Raw genomic sequence first — 24,571 nt, 5'->3', positions numbered from 1 at the left:
CATTATTTCATTTTTTTAATGGCTAAGTCATATGCCATTGTGTATCTATACCACATGTTCCTAATCCAATCATCTATCAGTGGACATTAGTGTGGACTTCACGTCTCGGCTACTGTGAATAAGGCTGCCATGACCATGTGGGTGCGTGTGTCTCTTTCAAGGAAGGTTTTGTCTGGATATATGGCCAAGCATGGGATTGCTGGGTCACATGGCAGTTCTACGTATGGATTTTGAAGGTACCTCCTTATTGCTCTCCATAGTAGTTGTAACAGCTTACCTTCCCAGCAAGAGTGCAGGAAGGTTCCCTTTCCTTCAACAAAAGGAGGTGGTAAGAGAGTTAGAGTCAATAAGGAAATATAATGACAGAAGCAGAGTTCTAGTTGATAACTTCACTTAGGCTGTTGAATACACCTGCATGATTTTGAAGAGGAAGGAAACAGCTATGACCCAAGGAATATGAATGGCTTCGAACCACTGCAAAGAGAGAATTTATTCTCTCCTGAAGTCTTGAAAAGTGTTCACTCCTACCCATATGTTCATGTTAGCATAGTGAGATCCATTTCAAGCACCCAATCCCCATTATTATAAGATAAAAACTTTGTATTTTATTACATTTGTTTTTTAAATCTAAAACCATGGATTTCTTTGGGATAATGTATTTTTTTCTTGTTGCATTTTTTTTTTTTGCTTAATGACGTAATTTTTGAATCATAGTTTTAGGTTCAGCATAAAAGTAAGTAGCACATAGATGTTTCCCTTTTGTGTCTCCCTTGACCTGTTGCTTAGCCCCTCGGATTGTAATGTCTCCCACCAGAGAGCTACCTTTATTATGGTTGATTCACCTACACTGACACATCCTTATCACCTATAGTCCAGTTGGCTCTGGGTATTGTACATTCTTTTGGGGTTGGCCATATGTTTCGTGACAGGTGTAATCACTATGGTAAAGTATGGTATTGTAAACATTCACTACCATGAAAACCTTCTGGGCTTCATTCATTTCCATGCCCTCTCTCCTTAGCCCTCCTCCCTCTACCCTCCCATGCTTAGCTCATCCTGTCACCGTCTCCTTGGGTTTCCTCTTACCAGAATGTGCTTAGTAGGAATCACAGAGTTTATGCAGTCTTCTCTGAGGGGCTTTGTTCACTTAGTAACATGATTTACGTTTCCTCCATATCCTTTCTTGCATTGGTAACCCATCTCTTTTTAGCACCAACCATTATGCCATTGTCTGGATGTGACAAAATTGAGTTACCCATTAACCTGCTGAAAGACTCTTGCTTGCTTTCAGGGTTTGTCCATTAGGAGCAAAGCTGCTCTAAATATCATGTGCCATGTTTGGGTGTGTGTAAGTGTATGTATCTTCTACTCTTGGGTAAACTCCAAGAGCATGGATGTTGGACCATATGGTCAGAATGGGTTTATCTTTGCAGCACAGTAGCAAACTGCCTTACAATGTGGCTGGGCTGTTTTGCATCCCCACCTGCCATGCAGGAATGTTTCCTTTGCTACTCATCCTCACCACCCTTTGGTGTTAGTGTCCCACATTTTGGTCCCTCTGAAGCTCCTAGTTGATAAAGTTTGCATTTCTCTGACAACATATCATGTGGGGCCTCTCTTCATATGCTTTTATACTATTGTGTGTCTTCATTTCCTTGGTGTGGGTTAAGGTCTTTGTCTTCACTTTTAATCAGTTTCTTTTTCTTCTTGTTGTTTTTAAGGGGTTTTTTTTCCCTATGTTTTTGAAAAGGTTCTTTTTATATACATCTTTTGTAAATAATTTCTCCAGGTATAGGAAGCAAGTCTTCTTAGACTTTTGACATCATATGTCACAGAGGAGAAGTGTTAAATTTGTTTGTTTTGTTTCTTTTTTTCATAAATGAAATCATACTTGCCCATGAATTTCTTTCATGGATCATGCCTGTGGTGCTTGATGTGAAAAACTATCAGTACAAACACAGTCATTTAGCATTTCTTATTTGTTCTCTCATGGAAGTTATAAGGTTTCACCTCTTAAAATTGAGGTCTGTGGTCCACTTTAGTTTTTATTTTGTGGACAATATAAAATTTTTGTCTAGAAGTTTTTGTTGTTCTATCACCACATCCTGAAGAGACTGCCTTTTCACCTCTGGGTAATTTCTGTTCCTGTGTCAAATAGCAGTTGACTGGGTTTTAGGAGGGCTTCTTCTGGGCTCTGTGGTGTTTTTCCAACAAATGTGTCTCTTCTTTCACAGGTGCCACACTGTTGTGTGACGTCTAATACATCAGTCCTCCAGCTTTGCCCCTTTACAGCACTGTGTTCGCTACTCTGGATCTTTTACCACACTGTCTAACATTTTGAGTAATAAGGATGTTAATGTTCATAAACTAACTTGCTGCCACCTTGATTTGAATTGTATGGAACTGGAGGTCGCTTTGGGAAAAAGTGACTTCTCGGTCAGCTTTGGTCTTTCTAATAAAGCCTACTCATGCACTTATTTTAATTTCCTTTAATTTCTTTTACTTTCCACTCATTTCTTTCATCAGATGTTCATCGTTTCCTCATTTAGATTTGTGGCTATTTTGTTACACTTATACTTACTTTCAGTATATAGAGGGTTGAGCATGTAAATAAACTTTGGCTGCACGTTCAACTTCCTCTTCTCCATGGCTGGAAACTAATTAACCTATAAGAACCTTGAATCCTGCCAGTTTATTATAATTACAGATTAATTCCAGAAGTATTTACTGATCAATCTTTGGCTTTTCCTACCAAGATAGTTAGGACATCTGCAGAAAAAGAGTGTTTTGTGTGTTCTGCCTCATATTTTAATTTCATTTTCTTGTACTCTTGCCTTAGCTGGGATTTCTGGTGCAGTGTTCAATGGAAATGGTGAGGGGGGTGATTTGCTTCATGGGAAGCTTTTCAGCTTCTCCTTATTAAATATGTTAGCTAGAGGTGTTTTAAGGAACTTGCCTTTATTCCTAGTTCAGCACGACTTGTCTAATCAATAGGTGTTGGGTTGGTGACATGTCTTTTCTACACTGATCTGATCATATGAAGTTTCCTTTTCAATCTGTTGAAGTGCTTATATTACTTCACCTCAAAAATTTGAAGAGGCGTACCTAGGATGATTGCTAATTTGTCACAGAGGATTTTTCATCTGGGTTTATGAGCGTTATTTTTCTCTCATTTTCCTTTCCAAGAATCTAATTTTTGGCTTTTGGTGGCAGGACAGTGCTGGACTGATAGAAAAACACAGCAGTTACACTCTGTGCTTTATATTCTGATTGAGATTGTACAAAACTTGTATCATTTCTACTTCAAATGTTTGGTGGAATTTACTGGTAATCTCATGCAGCCTTGGGGACATCTTTGGATTATTTTTAATTATTGATTTAATTTGTTTAATTGAAATAGACTTACACATCATGTCTATTTCTCCTTGTGTGACAGATTTTGGCTGTCAAGAAATTGACCAGTCCCTTATCAGCTGTTAAGCTTGTGAGCATAAAGTTGTTCATATATTTATTTACTATTTTTTCATACCTATGCAATCTGCAGATGTGTCTCCTATTACAATGGTGATATTAGTATTTGGATTCTCATTTGTTTTTTTATTTGTTTGTTTGTTTCATGGCCAATCTATGGGCCTAAAGACTTTATTTATCTTTGAGAGAAATATCATTTGTTTTGTGGATTATTCTCTGTAATGCTCCTGATTTCACTTTATTGATTACTGAATTAATGTTCTTTCCTTTTCTCTCTGTATTTTTTTTGCTCTACTTTACTTTCCTATTAGGTATTCAAATGATTAATTTTATATCTTTCTCATTTTTCCTTTTTACATCTGCACCTCTGGCATGTAGATATTAGTTCTTCAGGTTCAAGCTTACACCACAGCCATGGCAGTTCTGGTTCTGAGATGTATCTGCCACCTGTGTCATAACTTGTGGCAATGCTGGGTCCTTAGCCAACCAAGCAAGGCCAGGAATCACAGCTGTATCCTCAAAGACATGAGGAGGGTCCTTAATGGGAACCTAGCCACAATAGGAACTCCCAGATCTTTCTTTTCTTGCACCTGCCTTCTCTGCTACAAATGTCTCTTTAAACATTGCTTTCACTGCATTTGGCAAATTGGAAAAAAATAAATTGTAGGAGATTTACAACTTTTCTTCAATTCCTACTCTACAGCAAGGAGACACAGCCACACAAACACACATTTTTTTTTCATTTTCCATCAGGTTCTCTCCCAAGATACCAGATGAAATTCCCTTTGCCATCAGTAGGACCCCATCACCCCTCCATTCTAAATGAAGCACTCTGCATCCACCAACTCCAAATTCCTGTCAGTACACTCGCCCCACAAACACATGATCTGTTTCTGCTTTCCAGAGAGATCATTTCTGTCATAGTTAAGAGCCCACATTTTAGTGACAATATACAATGTTGGTCTTCCTTGTTCTGACTTATATCCCTTAGTATGAGAGTATCTAGTTCCATCCATGTCACCACAGATGGCATTATTCTGTCCTTTTTATGGCTGAGTGGTATTCCCTTGTGTGTATTTACCACAAATCTTCATCCAATCTTGGGTCGATGGGCGTTTAGTTTTTTTCCATGTCTTGGCTATCATGAATAATACTGTGGGGAACATATGGGAGCATTTGCCTGTTTGAATTGGAGTTGTGTCCAGAGATACGCCCAGGAGAGGGAGGGCTGTGTCACATGGTACTCATCACATTTTTAAAAATGATTTCCCTTGCAGTCCAAAAGCTTTTGAGCCTAATTCAGTCCCATTGGTGTGTTTTGGTCTTTGTTGTAATGATCCGATGTGAGGGATGGAACAAGATCTTGCCGTGATTGATGTCAAAGGGCATTGTGCCTATGCTGTCCTCTAGGAGTTTTAAAGTCTCTGGCCTTACAAGTAGGTCTTCAGTCAATCCTGAGGTTAGTTTTGTGTGTGGTGTTAGAAGACGTTCTAATTTCATTCTCTGAAATGTGGTTGTCCAGTCTTCCCTGCACCATTTATTGAAGAGACTGTCCTCCCTCCACTGTGTGTTCTTGCCTCCTTTGGGATAGATTAGTGGACCACAGCTGCTTGGGTTTCTTTCTGGGTTTTCTAGGCTAGCTCATTGATCTATGTTTCTGTTTGTGTGCTGGTACCATACTGTTGTGATTACTGTAGCTTTGCAGTATACTCTGAAGTGAGGGAGCCTGATTCAGCCAGTTCTGGTGTTTTGTTTGTTTGTTTGTTTGTTTGTTCATTCGTTTGTTTTTCCATACCGCTTTGGCTAGTCAGGATCTTGTGTGTTTCCAGGCAACTTTTGTGATATTTTGTTCCAGTTCTGTAAAGAATGTCACGTGCAATTTGCTAGGGATTGAATTGAAGCTTGCCTTAGGTAGTGTTCTCATTTTGACCCTTTCTGATGCTTCCAATCTAAGACAATGGTATAGGTATATCTTCCCATATATTGGTGTCATCTTTGGTTTCTTTCAACGTTATGTTAGAGTTTTCAGAGTACAGGTCTTTGTGTCTTTAGGTAGCTTAATTCCCAGGTGGTTGATCTTTTGATGTGATAGTAAATGGCATAGTTTCCCTGATTTCCCTTTCTAATCTTTCATTGTCCTTAGATAGACATGTGGTAGATTTCTCTGTATTGATTTTCTACCCTGCAACTGTACCAAGTTCATTGTTGAGTTCTAACTGTTTTCTGGTAATGTCTTTAGGGTTTTTCATGTGTAGAATCATGGCATCTGCAAACAGCAATAATTGTACCTATTTTCCAACTGGGATTTCTTTTATTGCTTTTCCTCTCTGAATGCCACAGCTATGACTCCCAGAGCTATGTTGCATAGAGTTGGTGAAAATGGACATCATTTTCTTGTTCTTGACTTTAGTGTAAATGCTTTCACTTTTCCCCCATTGAGAATCATGTTAGCTGTGGGGTTCCCACAACACGATTTATTATATTGAGTTAGTTCTGCTCTATACACACTCTCTGGCATGTTGATTTTTTTTTTAGATCAGGAATTGATGTTGAATTTTGTCAAAAAGTTTTGCTGCTCCTATTGAGATGATCACATCGTTTTTTTTTTTTTGTTTGTTGCTGTGGATTACCATACCAATGATTTGTGGATATTGACAAATCTCTGTATCCCTGAAATAAATCCTTCCTCATCATTGCCTATGACCTTTTACTTTTTAAAATAAAGGTCCTTGTTTTCACTTTCACTCATTTAAACGCATTACTCTTTTTTAAGATTACTTCTCTGGCAGGTGTTACATGTACAACTTGTGATTATAAGTCCACAAACATTGAGGTTATTTCAGCTACCATTCTGGATGTTGATTCCCCTTATGTTGGAATATGCAAAGCTTATACAAAATTCATATTCATAAGCATACATAATCTGCTACAATTGCTAGATTTTTCATTCTTTGAAACATTCATAGGTTCACAAAACATTTGAAGTAGCCATTTCCTCAAGAGTATTTTTGGCTCCCTTATCAAAAATTTTTTAACCATGTAAGCATATGTTTATTTCTAAGCCATGTTTATGGCTTTTTTTATTTGATTGGTATATGAGTAATCCTCTCTACATGATCCATATCATTTTGATTAGCTTTGAATTATAGTTTAAAAGCCTTAGGTGTCATGCTCTAGCTTTGGCATAGAGAATGATTTGGGTGCCAAAAAAAAGAAGAAAAGAAAAACATGATAAACAAATGCTGTACAACCTTCAAACCCATGGACTGGAAACATTCAAAAATATGTCCTACTCCTGATGACATATAAGAGGCCGCATCAAGATGGTAGGGGGGGCAAGTACATGATATAAGCCACCCCATACACACTGGAGGTTAACCCACAGACTGGAAAGTAACTATATTATAGAGACTCACCCACAAGTGTTAGAGATGTGAGTACAGCATCAGGTACCCATGCCTAGGCATGCGACAATGGGAGAAAGAGCCCCTGGAGCATCTGACATTGAAGATAAGTGGGGCAAGTGCACTGGACCTCTATAAGTCTAGGGGAAATATAGACCACATTCTTGAGTGGCCCACACAGTCTCTCATGGGCACACTGTGTCCCAGGGCAAAGCAGTTGCTCCATAGGAATGTGAGTTGGACCTGACAGCAGTTCCTGGAGGACCTTCTGGGAAAACTAGAAGTGGTTGTGGCTCATTGTGGGGAATGACATTGGAGGCAAATATCTCAGGAATAGTCATCATCAGTATGTGTTCCTCTAGAGGTGACTGGTTTGGGAAAATCTGGCCCCACCCATCGTCACTGAGATGGCCCCAGGTGAAAGAAAAATCTGGCCCCAGGTGAAAGAAAATCCAGCTTGGATTGCAGCCCCACCCATCAGTAAACAGGCTGCCTTAAAAGCCCCCCCAGCAAACAGCCACCTCCAATCTCATGCAGAGACACACCCCCACCCTCCTGAAGGATAGCAATCAGCCCCATCTACCAGTCGGCAGACACCTGTGCCTTCCATCAGGAAGCCTAGATCAAGCCCCAATGCCAACTTCAACCACAAGGGGAGAAGACATCAGAAACAAGAGAGGCTACAACTCTATTGCCAGCAAATAGGACATCACACCAAAAACCTATAAAATTGCAGTGAACTAGAAATCTGATACGGGAGCAAGAAACCCCTCCCAGAAGAAAAAGCAAATTGATCTGGAGATTCTCAGCCTCCAGGAAAAAGGCCTTTAGACTGGTGATGCTGAAGATGATGGGAGACATTGGGAATAAACTGGAGGCAAAAACTGGTCATTTACAGCACACTTGGAGCAAAGCAATACACCACTTGACACTTAAGCAAGCAGAGAGGCAAAATGCAATAACTGAAAGATTAAATTCAATAGCGGCAACCAACGACACCATCACGACAGAAGAATGATGAAGAATGGTTCAGACCAGTGGAAATAAATAAAGAATGGTCTCAGGGACATCATTAAACACACCAACACCCATAGTGTATGGGTGCCTGAAGGGGACGAGAGAGAGAAAGGGACAGGAAATGTGTTCGAAGAGATAATAGCCCAGAACTTCCCTAACATGGGATTTGCACCACTCACTCAAATCCTGGAAGCACCATGAGTACCATATAAACTAAACCCAAGGGGGAATACCCCAAGACACCCATTAGGCAAACTGACCCAAATTAAAGACAGAGATAGTATTGAAAGCAGAGGGAAAAGAAACAAATAATCACACAAAGGAACCCCAATATGATAATCAGGGGAATATGCAGCATAAAACCCTGCAGGCCAGAAGGGAGTGGCATGATACACTCAAAGTGATGAAAGGAGGAAAACCGTCAACACTGATTATTTTGCCCAGCAACATTTTCATTCAGATTTGAAGCAGAAGTAAAACGGTTTACACAAGCAAATCTAAGAGGCTTCAACAACACTGAGACAGCTTTATGACAAATACTAAAGGAACTTCTCTAGGCAGAAAAGAAAGGTCACATCTAGAAACAAAATACCAAAAATGGCAAGGCTCACCAGTAAAGGCATATACACAGTAGAGGTGGGAAAGCATTCACACACAAATTTGCTGCCAAAAGCAGAAATCAGGAGAAGAGGAGGGCACAAATGCAGGACAATGAAGATGCACTTGCAGTTAAGAGACCAACACCTTAAACAATCATGAATGTATATAGAAACCTATATCAAAGCTTCAGAGCAATGGGAAACACTCACAAATAAAAAAACACAACTCAGATACAACACTAAAGACAGTCATCCAGCCACAAGAGGAGAGAACCAAAGAAACAGGGAAGAGAAAAAGAGTGACAAAACCAAATCCAAAAGAGCTAATAAAATGGCAGTGAGACCACACATATCCATGACCTCCTTAAATGTAAGTGGAATGAATGTCCCAACCAAAAGACATAGCCTGGCTGAATGGATACAAAAGCAAGATCCATACACATGCTCTCTGCAGGAGACCCACTTCACATCTGGGAACACATACAAATTGAAAGTGAGAAGCTAGAAGGAAGTATTCTATGCAAACAGGAATCAGAAAAAAAAGCTGGAGTAGCAATACCCATATCAGATGAAGTAGACCTTAAAATAAAATATATTGTAAAAGACAAAGAAGGGTAACTACCACAGATCAAGCCAAGAAGAAAATATAACCATTGTAAATATATATGCAGCCAATATAGGATCACCTCAATATGGAAGGCAGCTGCTAACAACCTTTACAGGAGAAATTGAAAAGGACCCAATAATAGCAGGGGACTTCAACACCCCACTTACAGCAATGGACAGGTCACCCAGGGAGGAAACCCACAAGGAAACACAGGCCCTAAATGAAGCTTTAGACCACCAGGACGTAATAGATAGTGATAGGACATTCCATCCATAAGCAACAGAATACACATTCTTCTCAAGTTCACATAGGGAACATTTTCCAGGATTGGCACACTCTGTGCCACAATTCAAGCCTTGGTAATTTTAAGAAAATTGAAATCACGTTAAGCATCTTTTCTGACCACAGTGCGATACCACGGGGAATCAACAAGACAAGCATGCAAAAACTCAAACATGTGGAGACAACACAGCATGCTACTAAACAACTAATGGGTCACTTAAGACATCAAAGAGGAAATTGCAAAGTTCCCAGAAGCAAATGACAACAAAGATATGACACTCCAAACCTATGAGATGCAGCAAAAGCCGTGCTAAGGGGAAAGTGTATAACAATACAAGCCTACCTCAGGAAACAAGGAAAATCTCAAATAAAGCAGCTAACATTACATCTGAAGCAGCTAGAGCAAGAAGAAGAGACAAGACCTAAAGGTAGGAGAAGGAAAGAAAGCATAAAGAGCAGAAGAGAAATTGAGGCAATAGAAACGAAGGAAACCATAGAAAAGATCAATGAAACTAAGAACTGGTTCTTTGAAACATTCCACAAACTTTAAAATCCCTTAGCCAGACTTATCATGAAAAAAAAGAGAGAAAGGACTCAAATCAGTAATATTAGAAATGAAAAAGGAGAAGATAAAATGGACCTCACAGAAGTACAAAGGATCAGAGGAGATTACTACCTGTAACTATGTGCCAATAAAATGGAAAACCTAGAAGAAGTGGACAATTTCTTAGAAAAGTATAACCTTCCAAGACTAAATGAAGACAAAAGAGAGAAGATGAACAGACTGGTCACAAGTACTGAATTCCAAACCATGACTTAAAAACTTCCAGCAAACAAAAGTCCAGGAACACATGGCTTCACGGGCAAATTCTATCAAACAGTGAGAGAAGAGCTAACACCCATGTTCTGAAATTCTTCCTAAAATTTGCAGAGGAGGGGATATGCCCAAAGTCATTCTATGAGGCCACCATCACCCTGATACCAAAACCAGATGAAGATATCGTAAAAATAAGAACATCACTGGCTAATTTCACTGACGAACGTCAAAGAAAAAATCCTCACAAAATACTAGCAAACTGCATCCAACAATACATTACAAGGATTGTACATCATGACCAAGAGGGTCTTATCCCAAGAATGCAAGGAGTCTTCCATACAAACCAAACAAGCAGTGTGATACACCGCATTAGCAAACTGAAAAAGAAAAACCATGCAATCCTCTCAATAGAAGCAGAAAAAGCCTTTGATAAAATCCAACACCTATTACTGAGAGGAACACTTCACAGAGTGGACTTAAAGGGAACCTGCCTCAACATTATAAGGCCACAGATGGCAAACCCAGATCTAACACCATTCTTTTTTCTTTTTTTTTTTTTCTTTTTTGTCCTTTTGCTATTTCTTTGGGCCGCTCCCGAGGCATATGGAGGTTCCCAGGCTAGGGGTTGAATCGGAGATGTAGCCGCTGGCCTATGCCTGAGCCACAGCAACGTGGGTTCCGAGCCGCATCTGCAACCTACACCACAGCTCACGGCAACACTGGATCATTAACCCACTTAGCAAGGGCAGGGATCAAACCCGCAACCCTATGGTTCCTAGTCGGATTCGATAAACACTGTGCCACGATGGGAACTCCCCTAACTCCATTCTTAATGGTGAAAAGCCAAATGAATTTCAACAGAGATCATGAATAAGATGAGGATGTCCACTCTCACCACTATGATTCAACACTCTTGGAAGTCCAAGGCATGGGCAATCAGAGAAAAAAAGAAACAAAGGGAATCCAAACTGGAAAGGAAGAAGTAAAACGGTCCCGGTATACAGATGACATGATGCTATACCTAGACCATCCTAAAGATGCTATCAGAAAACTGTTCAAGCTCATCAAGGACTTTGGCACCATTGCAGGATACAAAATTAATACACAGAAATCAACTGCATTTCTGTATGCTAACAATGAAAAATCAGAAAAAGAAATGAGGGAAACATTCCCATTTACCATTGCATCAAAAAGAATAAAATACTTTGGAAGAGGAGTTCCGGTTGTGGCTCAGTGGTTAATGAATCTGACTAGGAACCATGAGGTTGTAAGTTTGATCACTGGCTTTGCTCAGTGGCCTAGGGATTTTGTTGTTACTTTGAGCCTTGGCATAGTTCACAGACACATCTTGGATCAGGCATTACTGTGGCTCTGGTGTAGGTGGTGGCTACAGCTCCAGTTAGAGCCCCCAGACTGGGAACCTCCACATGCCACTGGAGAGGCCCTAGGAAAGGCGCAAAGCAAAAACAACAAACAAACAAACAGTACTTAGGAAGAATCATACCTAAAGAGACAAAAATCCTGAACTATGAAGACTTAAGGCACTGATAAAAGAAATCAACAATGACAAAACCAGATGGAAAGATATACCATGCTCTTGGATTAGAAGAATAAATATTATCAAAATGGCAATACTACCCAAGGAAATCTACAGATTCAATGCAATCCCCATCAAAGTACCAAGTGCACTTTCACAGAGATGGAACACAATATCTGAACGTTTGTTTGGAAGTGCAAAAGACCCTGAGTAGACAAAACCATCCTGAGAAAGAAAAATAGAGCTTGAGGAATGAGGCTCCCTGACTTCAGACTATACCATGCAGCTATGGTCATCAAAGCCTTATGGGGCTAGCACAAATACAGAATTTTAGATCAGTGAAACAGCATATAAAACCCAGAATTAAACCCACACACCTACAATCAGCTAATCCATGACAAAGGAGGCAAGAATATACAGTGGAGGAAAGACAGACCGTTCACTAAGTGGTGCTGAAGAAACAGCACAGTCACATATAAAGGCATGAATTTAGAACACTTCCTAACACTGTAAACAAACAAACAAATGAAAACCCTCAAAATGGATGAAGGAACTAACTATAAGACCAGATCCACTATAGAACACTTAGAGGAAACTATAGGCCTAACATGCTTTGTTATAAACCACAGTAATGTCTTTTCAGATCCACCTCCTAGAGTAATGACAATAAAACCAAAAATTAAAAAAATGAGACTTAATTAAGCTTAAAAGTTTCTGCATGGCAAAGGAAGCCCTGAGCAATAAGAAAAGGCAAACCACAGAATATGAGATACTATCTGCCAGTGAAGAGACTGAAAAGGCATTAATCTCCAAAATTTATAAACAGCTTCTACCGCTCAATAGAAAAAAGGAAAAAGAAAAAAAAGAAAAACAACCCCAGCAAAAATTGGGCAGGTGATCTAAACAAACAATTCTCCAAAACAAGACATACAGAAGGTCCAAAAACACATGCAACGGTGTTCAACATCACTCATTAGTAGAGAAATGCAAATCAAAACCACTAGGAGGCACCACCTGACACCAGCCAGAATGGCCATCATCCAAAAGTCTACAAACCATAAATTCTGGAGAAGGTGTGGAGGAAAGGGAACCCTATTACGCTGTTGGTGTGAATGTAAATTGGTTCAATCACTGTGGAGAACCATATGGGGATTCCTCAGCAAACTGAAAGTAGAATTACCCTTTGATCCAGCAATCCCTCTCCTGGGCATCTATCACTCTGGGTATATAACACACCTCCCCCCAAACCAGCTTATAAGAATAAATATATGTAACCCAATATTCACAGCAGCATTTTTTACCATCGCCAAGATATGGCCTATCCTCAGTGTCCATCTGCAAATGGATGGATAAAGAAGATCTGGTATATATATATATGTATATACACACACAAAGGAATATTAGTCATGAAAAGGAATGAAATTCTGTCATTTGCAACAAGAGGATCCATATGAAGGCTATTATGCTCAGGGAAATACATCACAGAGGAAGACAGAGGCTGCATGTTACCATTTACAGGTGAAATCAAAAACAGAACAAGAGGACAATATAACCAGGTAGAAACAGGCACACTGATACAAAGACACAATTAGAAGTTACAAACCAATAGGGAGAGGAAAGTGAGGAGGGGCAAAGCAGATATGGTAGATTAAGTTGCAGAGCCTATGACATATGACATATATGAGCTACAAGGGTATATTGTATAGCACAGTGATAGAGCCAAAAATTTTATAATAGCTTTAAATGGAGTGTAATATATGAAAAATTATTACATATAAATGTTCATGTGATGCCTACATAGCATTGTAAGTAACGTACACATGATGCAAAAAAAAAAAAAAAAAAAGAAAATCAATGAGCACGCATTAAAGAGACAATGGATAAAGATCACAATCTGCAGGAAAGTATTTAAAAATTCTACCATTCTTTTATGATAAAAAAATATGATCTAGGGTGTGAGGAGGGTCCCCAAAATTGTGGATAAACTGGGTTAAGACCAAGGCCTTAGTCATAACATGACCCCGAACATACTTAGTGATGAAAAGTGAAAGCTTTTCCTCTAAGACAAGGAATAAGAGTGTCTCCTCTCACCACCACAGTTTGAAAAGTCCTTCCAGAATGATTAGGCAAGAAACAGAAATAAAGCCATCCTAGTCAGGAAAAAAGAAGTGACCTGTCTCTGTATGTAGACATTATAATTTATGTGTGGAAAATAATACCACCACAACAACAGCACCAATACAGCAACAAACAATAAATAAATGATTTTGGCAAACATGGCAGGATACAAAACAGACACAGAAAAATCTGTTGTGTCGTATACCCAAAAAATAAATACCTGAAAAAGTTTTTTCAGTCCTATTTGCAATAGCATTCGTCACAATCACTTAACAATAAATTCAACCAAGGAAATGAAGTTCCATGCCTTACAAAATATAAGGTACTGTCAAAGCAACTGAAGACATAAATAAATGAAAAGTGACACCATGCTCACAGCTTACAAGAATGAATGTTATAAAGGCCATACTTCCCAAATCCATGTATGGATTCAATGTAATTCCTAACAAAAGCACCATCAAAGAAAAATAATTAAAATAATGTTATGGTATGGAAACACGGAAAGACCTCAAATGTCCAAAGCCTTCATTTTTTATTTAGGCAATGAATTTTTTTCCATTTATATTTTTTCAGCAATCATCACAATACAATTTTGTAGCATTCCCATCCTTTTAAGGAATATTTTCTTATTTCTCTTTATGAGCACGTATTTTCAATGAATTTATGGTGGTTCAACTGATTTCTCTTGATTACTATCGATGTTGCAAAACTTGAGTGAATTCACTGATTTATTCATAGGTTTGGGAGACATCATTAGGATAGTGTATGTTCAGCATTATGTCATCCGCAAACCTGACAAGTTTTGTTTGGATTTCTTTCTTGATTTTTTCTTTCTTCCTTTTGTCTTGCTTTTTATGCCTTCACCTGTGGCATGTGAAAGAGCCCAGGCTGGGGGTCAAATCCCAGCTACAGCTGCCAGCATTCACCACGGCCACAGCAACACCAGATCTGAGCCACGTCTGAAAACTACATCAGAGCTCACCACAACCCCAGATCCCAGACCCACTGAGTGAGGCCTGGGATGGAACCTGGATCCACATGGATACTAGTTGGATTGGTTTCCACTGTGCCACAGTGGGGATGCCTGGATTTCTTTAATTTTTATTTTCTTGTCTTAGTGATCTGGCTATAACTTCCAGTGCCAAGCTGAATTAAAATGGTGAGAATGGACACTGTTTTCTCTTAAAAGAGTAGCTATCAGTTTTTCAACATTGGGCATTTTGATAGCTGAGGGTATACCATATATGACATTTATTAAGTTGAGGTTATTTCATGGAGAGTGTTTTTTCCCCCAAATACATTTTCTTTTTTTACTGGACAGCATGGTGACCCTGTTACTCATACATGTATATGCTCTACTTTCTCCTATTATCATGCCCCATCATAAGTCCCTACACATAGTTCCCAGTGCTACACACAGGAGCTCATTGCCTGTCCATTCCAAGGGCAAGAGACCACATCTACTAAACCCAAGCTCCCATTCTTCCCTCCCTCCCCCTCTTCCTTGGCCACCATGAGTCTGTCCTCCAAAATGTGAGTTTCATTTCTGTGGAAATGTTCCTTTGTGCTCTACTTTAGGTTCCATATATGTGACATAATGTGGTATTTGTCTTTCTCTTTCTGACCTACTTCACTCAGGATGAGAGTCCCTAGTTCCATCCATGGTGCAGCAAATAGCATTATTTTGTACTTTTTTATGGCTGCATAGTATTCCATTGCACTTTTATACCACCTCTTCCTAATCCAATCATCTGTCATGGATATTTGGGTTGTTTCCATGCCTCGGCTAATGTGAATAGTGCTGCAATGAACATGTCAGTGCATGTGTTTTTTTACAGAAAGTTTTGTCCACATATATGCCCAAGAGTGGGATTGTTGTGTCATGTAGTAGTGAGATTGCTGTGTCATATGGTAGTGGGATTGCTTTGTCATGTGGTAGTGGGATTGCTGTGTCATATGGTAGTTCTGTGTATAGTTTTCTAAGGTCCCTCCATAATGGTGGTATCAGCGTACATTCCCACCAAGAGTGCAGGAGAGTACACTTTCTCCACACCCCTCCAGCACTGGTTACTTGCAGACCTTATAAATGATGGCCGTTCTGACTGGTGTGAGGTGGTATCTAATGGCAGTTTTGATTTGTATTTCTCTAGTATTCAGGGATGTTGATCATTGTTTCAAGTGCTTGTTGCCATCTGTATATCTGCCTTGGAGAAATGTCTGTTCAGGTCTTTTGCCCATTTTTCCATTGGGTGGTTCGTTTTTTGCGGTTGAATTGTAAAAGATGTTACAATCACTAGTATATATTAGTGATTAAGCCCTTGTCAGTTGCATCACCTGAAACTATTTTCTCCTATTCTGTAAGTTGTCTTTTAGGTTTTGTTTTGATTTCCTTTGCTGTGCCAAATCTTGTCAGTTTGATTAGGTCCCATTGGTTTATTTTTGCTTTTTTATCTGTTGCTTTGGGAGACAGACCTGTGTAAATATTTGTTATGGTTAAGGTCAGAGAATATTTTGCCTATGTTCTCCTCCTGGATTTCGATGGTGTCTTGTCATATTTTGAAATATTTCAGCATAGACAATGCAAGCAAAGAGGCTAAGAAAAGACTGTAGAATCATGTGTCCCGACAATGAATATACTAAATCCCCCAAAAAAGGTTTGTAGACCAGCCCTTTCCTGGTTACAGGGAGATACAGAATGGCATGATTGCATGACAAATATACCCTGTGTTTTTTTCTATTCAAAACAATAGGGCAATAATTTGGGGACCTAACGGGGCATTTGGATCTGCTAATTATAATTTTCATAGGCTGAGAAAATGGAGAGGGACCTTCAGAGAAATTCTAGCTTTCAAATACATTAGCATGCTTTGGGATTGGCTGGCCCATAGCTAAAATTTGGAAAGGCCACTGCAGAATACTCAATGGAAATTAGGTGAAGCCTTACAAAGAGTTTCCTTATGAGATGCAAATTATACTTATGGTAACCAAATGTAATCATCTAGATGCCTTTGGACATCTCCCTACTTCATTCTAGCTGGGTTCAGACTTGTGTCTTTGCTCCTTATGTGCTTATGGTAGGACAGGAGATACAGCTCTCTTTCAATTCATGTCATCAGATATAGCATAGTCAATGCAGGAATTGTTATTTCCATCATGCATTAACAAATACAACAGGCATCCATCTATTATGATTACTTCTCAACCTACTGCTCTCTGGCTATCTGTAAATCTTGTGGAACCTTGGGAACAAAACCCCACTTTACATAATTTACATAATATATTTCAAATGGCCCTCTATAGAGGAAAAAAATGATTGGTTTGATTCTTGGAGCTGTATTTACTATTATTAGAATCATAACTTCAGTAGCTATGGCTGCTACAGCCCTGTCTCAGACAGTTCAAACCCATGCATTTTTAAATGATCTTGTTCTAATCTTGTCACAATTGTGTTGTGGGCAACAATCCTTAGACCTGGCCTTCTGAGATGAATTGGATAGTTTAAAAGATGTAATTTTTGAATGGGTTCAGAACTGGGGAGTATATGCACACACAAATGGAACTTCCTTGTCATTGTAATATAACTACTTGAGATCACTCTATTAACAGCATCTGCAATTTGGAAAAATTAAGGCTTAAGTTTTGGGTGTCTGAATGCTACCAACATAATGCTATGGTCAATATTATTCTATGCTAGATAGTTTTACCTTACACAAAGACATTCAAGAATTTAGCTCCATGGTCAGGTTATTCAAAGTATTTTATCATAATTCCAGGATTTTGATCCTCACACCTGGCTTGAAAATCCAAAGATTTCCTTTATTGCTGTTCTGTCACTATATTTACATTTTTTCCTTTGTTGTGCAGTCTGCAGAATCAGATTGATCCTTAGAAGCCAAATGAACACTCTGCAACCAAAATTTACTATGGTGGTTCTTAGGCAACATGTAAATAATAAAGGGGAAGATGTTGGAGACCACTGTACCGATGACCTCTGAAGAAAGCAAACTTATTGGTATGTGCAAAAGCACAGGAAGCCACAGAATGCTGGTGATGGCAAAGGCCAGATAAGCCTGTCTGCCAACACAGAGTTCCAAAGTGCAGGGTCTCCTGTCAAAATAAGATAAGGGGCTTATATGTTAACTACATTGTTCTTTAAGCAGCTACGCTATATCCTAGATGCATACACCTGTGATTTTCATTGCTATTAGTCTCCCTAAATCTCACTAAGTGATAGCTTTGATACTCCCAATGCCTGCTTTTGCTCACTTACCTCAACAAGTCACCTTCCCTAATAAAAGTCTTGTGGGATAAAGCCTAGAGGCCTTTGTTAGCAGAACAGAGTGCCTCCTTGTCCCCCCCTTTTAAAAGATAAACTTACCTTGTGTGTTTTTTATGCCATGCAGTCTCTCTTTTAGGATCAGTTTTTGACCTGCAGTTCAGGACACAATAATGAAGCCCTCAATGTGAAAGAAAAAAGATGATGGACAAATGCCAATGTTACCATAAAAGTGCTTAAAATAAGCAATCATGAACAGGCTTGATGCTCAAGAGAAACTTATGAAGCATATGTTTCCTTAATATCATCAAAACTCCATATGCAAGAATCAAAGGTAAATATGGAACTAAATGTAACACAATTAAAAATACATGCTACATGGAGTTTCCCTGTGCTTCAGTGACTTTAGAACCCTGCTAGTGTCCATGAGGATGTGGGTTCCATCCCTGTCCTCATTCAGTGGGTTAAGGATCTGGCATTGCTGTGGCATAGGCCTGTGGCTATGGATTCCATCTGACCCCTACTTCTAGATTTTCCATTTGCCATGTGTGTGCCCCCCACGAAAAGACAAAGAAAGTATGTCATACCAAATAGGCTAAATGTATGCAGAGAGAGTAGACAATTACATACAGGGGCGTGCTAAGGGATTGAAAAGGAGGTAAGGTTTCTATGTTTTAGTCAAATTTGTAAAAAAACGGAGCAGCAGTAGACCATAATAAATTGTAAATGTACAATATAATACCTAGAACAACCACCACAAATGATATACAGACATACATTGAAAAACACTACAAGTAGGTATTCTGGCTGTGATGCAGTCTGTTAAAAATCCAACTGCAGCATCTTGCATCCTTGCAGAGGGGCATGTTCCATGGCTTGCCTGGCAAAGAGTGTTCAAGGAACCAGCATTCTCCCTGTGGCATAGGATTGCACCTGGAGCTCAGATTCAATACCTGGCCTGGGAACTTCCACATGCCCAGGGACAACCTTGTTTTTTTAATGTAGGTATATCAAAGCAAATTTTGAAATTCTCTTCAAGTAGCCCATAATCATAACAATGATTTTTAGAAAGCCATGACATAGTTGTCATTAAATCTAAACACTTTACATACAACAACATAAAGAGATCAGCAGAAATCGGAAAACATGATCCACTTACAGCCTGTTCAGAAGAAATTCATTTCAATGAAACAATTGAGACAGACTGAAAGGGAAAAATGGAACCAAGATAGAATGAAAAATTAATGAAAGAAAACCAAGAATACTTAAACCTATTAATATTAGAAAAATCAGATCAGAGAAAAGATAATATCATGGAAAGATACTGTATAATGATAAATGAACAAAACCCTAAAGAAAACAACACCACAATCTGGGATGTCTTTGTACCTGAACATGTGCAGTAAACCTAAACGAGTGGAAGAAATAGACAAATCTGGAGTGGGAGGGATCAGGAGCTTGGGATTATCAAACACAACTTAGAATAGATTTACAAGGAGATCCTGCTGAATAGCATTGAGAACTATGTCTAGATACTCATGTTGCAACAGAAGAAATGGTGGGGGAAAAACTGTAATTGTAATGTATACATGTAAGGATAACCTGACCCCCTTGCTGTACAGTGGGAAAATAAAAATAAAAATAAATAAATAAATAAAATTACAACAGGACACTTCAATATTATTCTCAGTTCATAGAACTTGGCAGAAAACTAACAAAGATACAGAACTCAACAATACCAGGAGTTCCCATTGTCGCTCAGCAGGGTAAGACCCTTACAGAGTCTCCAGGAGGATTTGATCCCTGGCTTCCTTCAGCAGGTTAAAGCTACCAGTATTGCCACAGGTCACAGACGCAGCTCAGTCCCAACATTGCTATGGCAGTGGCATAGGCTGGCAACTGCAGCTACAACTTGATGCCTAGCCTGGGAACTTCCATATGTCATGAGTGCAGCTATTAAAAAAAGGAAAAATAAACATCACTAACCAAGACAGTCTAACTTTATAGTACAGTACATTCTACCTAACTCAGAATACACACTATGTCCAAGGGCCCATGAATCCTACACCTAAGCCAAAAACTACACCTCAACAAACTGAAAGATTCAAAACCATGCAATGGGCTGTCCTGCCATAGTGTACAAAAGTAAGATAAGCAGAATAGGAAAAGCACCACACACTTGGAAGCTAGTCCACAGTTCAAGCAAGAATCTTTTCCCAAGCCCAGAGTCAAAGAGCTGTCAAGAAAAACAAAATCCTACCCTCAATGAAAGAAAAAAGAAACTACAGCCTATCAATTGAGATATAAATGCAGCAAAGCATTGCTGAGAGGAAAATTCATGACACAAAATGCAAACTTTAGAAAAGATAAAATGGGTCTGTTACTAATCTAAACATCCTCTTCAAGGAACTACATAAAGAAAAAAAGGGCCTAAAGGATAAAAGGAAATCAATTTAAAAGTTTAAAAAATTAAGTTCAATGAAAGAGAAACAAGACATTTTAATGAGGAGTCCCATTGTGGCTCAGTAGTTAATGAATCTGGCTAGGAAAGAGGAGTTTGTGGGTTGAGTCCCTGGCCTTGCTCAGTGGGTTAAGGATCCGGCATTGCATTTTGCTGTGGTGGGGTTGCAGATATGGCGTGGAACCTGAGTTGCTGTAGCTCTGGCATAGGCCAGCAGATACAGCTCTGATTTGAACCCTAGCCTGGGAACCTCCATATGCCACAGGAACAGCCAAAGAATTGGGAAAAAGTCCAAAAAAAGAAGAAATTTTGATGAATCAAGGAACTGATTCTTTCAAGAGATCAATAAAAGTGATAAAATCTAAACTACCCAACAAAAAGAAGTGAAAGACATTTTATAGAATCAAGAAGGAAGTGGGCTTTCACTACATCCCTGCAGTAATAATAATAGTAACAAAAATATAAATGTGAATACTATGAACATATAAGATTAACACCTAGGTGATATGAACAAATTCTTCAGAAAGCATACACTGACACAGTTGAGATAATTCTCCACTATAAATGATACTCAATTCTCAGGAGTTCCCTGGTGGCTCAGAAGGGTAAGGATCTGGCATTGTCATTGCAGTGGCTCAGGCCACTGCTATGGTGAGGGTTTTGTCCCTGGCTTTTGAAATTCTGCATACCACAGGGTTGCCAAAGAAGTTACTTACATCTTATGACTAAATGTTTAAGAGAAGTCTGCAGACCTAGATGGTCAATACTGGAGTATTTTGCCAATCATTTGTAGAATTAACACCGATTCTACATAATGAGATAGAAATTGTAAAATTTCACCAAACAGTGTAAGAATTAACATCAGTTCTCTATGATCACCTCGAAAACATTAAAGGGTGGGGGACACATGTTCATTCATTTAATGAAGGCAGTATTAGCCTTACTCCAAAATTAGAAAAAAGCAATATAAAAAAGTCCAAATCCCATCATGGCCAGAGATGCAAAGAATCCCAGGCGAAGTATTTACTTGGAGATATATATATACACAAGAGAGACACGCACAGAGATCATGATCACTGCCATTTGTTTCAATCATGCAAGACTGGTTGATAACTCTAAAATCATTGTGGATGGATTCAAACACTCTGCCATGTTAAATTGATGGAAGAGGAAAAAACACTTGATACAACAGCCAGTGAAGAAAAAATTGACAAAATTCTACACTCAGTCTTGATTTGAACATGTAAAGTTTGAACTATGAATGGAAGTGAACTTCCTCCACTTAAAACACCTATGAAAACTCTATAATGATATATTTTATAATGAAAGACTGAACAATTTCCCTCTAAATCCAGAAATGGAGTAAAGTGTCTGCCATCACCACTTAGTAATGGCCAGGAAGATCTAGGTAACATACTACGACAAGATGTAAAAAGTAGGTAGGTCAGGAAGAAAGAAAGCAAGAAAGAAAGAAAGCAAGAAAGAAAGCAAGCAAGCAAGCAAGCAAGAAAGAAAGAAAGAAAGAAAGAAAGAGAGAGAGGGAGAGAGGGAGAGAGAAAGGAAGAGAGAGAGGGAGAGAGAAAGGAAGAGAGAGAGGGAGAGAGAGAGAAAGAAAAAAGAAAGAAAGAAAGAAAGAAAGAAAGAAAGAAAGAAAGAAAGAAAGAAAGAAAGAAAGAAAGAAAGAAAGAAAGAAAGAAAGAAAGAGAGAGAGAGAAAGAAAGAGAGAGAGAGAGAAAGAGAGAGAGAGAGAAAGAAAGAGAGAGAGAATTAGAGAGGAAAGAAAGAGAGAGAGAGATAGAGAAAGAAAGAAAGAAAGAAAGAAAGAAAGAAAGAAAGAAAGAAAAAGAAATAAAACCTTCCCTGTTTTGAGATATGATTGCACACCTATAAATATCCCAGAGCATACTAAGAAACTCACAGAATCAGAGAGTTCAGCATAGACACAGGATACTAGATCAATATACACAAACATGTACTTCTAACAAAGGGACATGGATATTAAAAATGCAGTACTGTTAAGAATTGTTGAAAAAGAAGTATAAATATACCAAATTCTGGGGCTGGGTATTAAAAAAAATGAAGAAAATATGGAGCTACACTCTGGATTGGAAGAATATCAATGGATTGGAAGATTCAAGATATTTTGAAAATAATGGATTCTAGTCAAATGGCTTCTTGAGTTTCAGATTTAATCCAACTAATATAAAAATCCCAGCAAAGCAATGGTGGCTAGAAGACTGCATTTAACTGGCAGAGACAGATATAAATTGGACAGAAACAAGAAATAAAACCTTCCCTGTTTTGTCAGACAGAATAAAGAACTCAAAAACATAACCATGCTCTTACATTTATGTGTTTCTACACAAAAGTGCAAACACAATTTAATGGAGATATGGTAATCTTTTGAGCAGGTGACTATCATAGGCAAAAAACAACAAACATCAAAGTATTGAAATAGATGAACATCACACACAAACTACAACAACAAAAATTTAGGTATCACCACAGTGAACAATTACGTAAATTGGAGCAAGATTCCACACAAAATGTAAAACCTATACAAATCTTTGGAGAAAAAATGAAAGTAAGATTTTTTCAAATTTAGGATTAGGCAAACTGCCAGATTTGATACCAAATGCATTGTCCATAAAAGAAAATATTAACAAGTGAGTACAAACTGAGTCTAAATATTTTTTAAATTGTGTTCCTTGGAAGTCTCTGTTAAAAGGATGACAAGAAAAGCTAAACCCTAGAAGGAAATACCTACAAACCACACTCAGTTTTCCAATACAGATCAATTTCTATAAAACCAGTTGAACCTCAAAAATCTAGAACTTCCTTCTTCATGAAAACACTAAAAGGCAGATGATGCTGGTGTTGTGGGAGGGGCCAGAGGCTCCAGGAAGGCTGGAGGCTCTGGGCACCTACAGCTGGAGACCAAGGCTCTTCCACAAAGGCTTCCAGAGCTGCAGGGAGGCCAGGGTCATGGCCCAGGCAGATGAGGACAAGGATGGGGAGCTTGTGGGGGCAGAGCTGAGGACAAGGAAGACAAAGCTCCCAATCACCAAGGTGGCCCACCGAGTCAAAGACATGAAGATCAAGTCCCTGGAAGAAAGAGATCTCTCTCTTTGCTCTGCCCATCAAAGAATCTGAGATCATCGACTTTTCCTGGGGGCATCCTTCAAGGACCAGTCTATGAAGATGATGCCTGTGCAGAAGCAGAACTTGCTGGTCGGAGGACCATGTTCAAGACATTTGTCACCACTAGGGATTACCAAGGACACGTTGGTTTTGGTGCCAAATGCTCTAAGCTGGTATCCACTGCCACCCATGGGGCCATCATTCTGGCCAAGCTCTCCATCATCCAGGTGCAGTGTGAAGGCTCCCGGGGGACAAGATTGGCAAGCCACATATCATCCTTTGCAAAGTGCCTTTCCACTGTGTCTCCATGCTGGTGTGCCTCTTCCCTGCCCCCAGGGCCACTGGCATTGTCTCAGCCCCTGTCCTAAGAAGCTACTGCTGATGTGGAATTGATGACTGCTACACTTCTACCAGGGGCTGCACTGCCAAGCTGGGCAACTCTCCTGAGGCCACCTTTGATGCCATTTCCAAGAGTACACCTATCTCACTCCTAGTCTCTGGAGAGATGGTGTTCTCCAAGTCTGCTTCTCAGGAATTCACTAAGCACCTTGTGAGTACGCACATGAGAACCTCTGTGCAGAGGGCCTAGGCTTCAACTGTGTCCACCACATAATTTTATATTAGAGGAATAAAATGAATGAAACTGGAAAAAATCCAACTCAATGAAATACCTAGTCAATGATTAATATTGAAGGCTATCTGAGAGTTTATTGCATGTCCTTGTTTGTTGCATTTCTCCAGGAGAAAAAAGAAAAAACAATTCCAAACTTTAAAATCACCCAAAACAAGCAAACAACAAACACAAACTAATCCAGATCACTAGGCTTAATTAATAATCAGG

The 24,571-nt window shown here is 39.1% G+C and overlaps 1 pseudogene; it reads left to right on the top strand.

Moving 5' to 3' along the window:
• LOC146394407 (small ribosomal subunit protein uS5 pseudogene) overlaps positions 1-24,343 on the top strand; it is a 53,996-nt pseudogene extending 29,653 nt beyond the window's left edge.
• The last annotated feature ends 228 nt before the right edge of the window (positions 24,344-24,571 follow it).

The sequence above is a fragment of the Sus scrofa genome, chromosome Y (genome assembly GCF_054392235.1).
Source record: "Sus scrofa isolate SSC_HxYL_T2T_F1_AM1 chromosome Y, Sscrofa_HxYL_maternal_Yorkshire_Landrace_v2.0, whole genome shotgun sequence".
Lineage (NCBI taxonomy): Eukaryota > Metazoa > Chordata > Mammalia > Artiodactyla > Suidae > Sus > Sus scrofa.
This window is presented reverse-complemented; position numbering and strand designations above follow the sequence as displayed.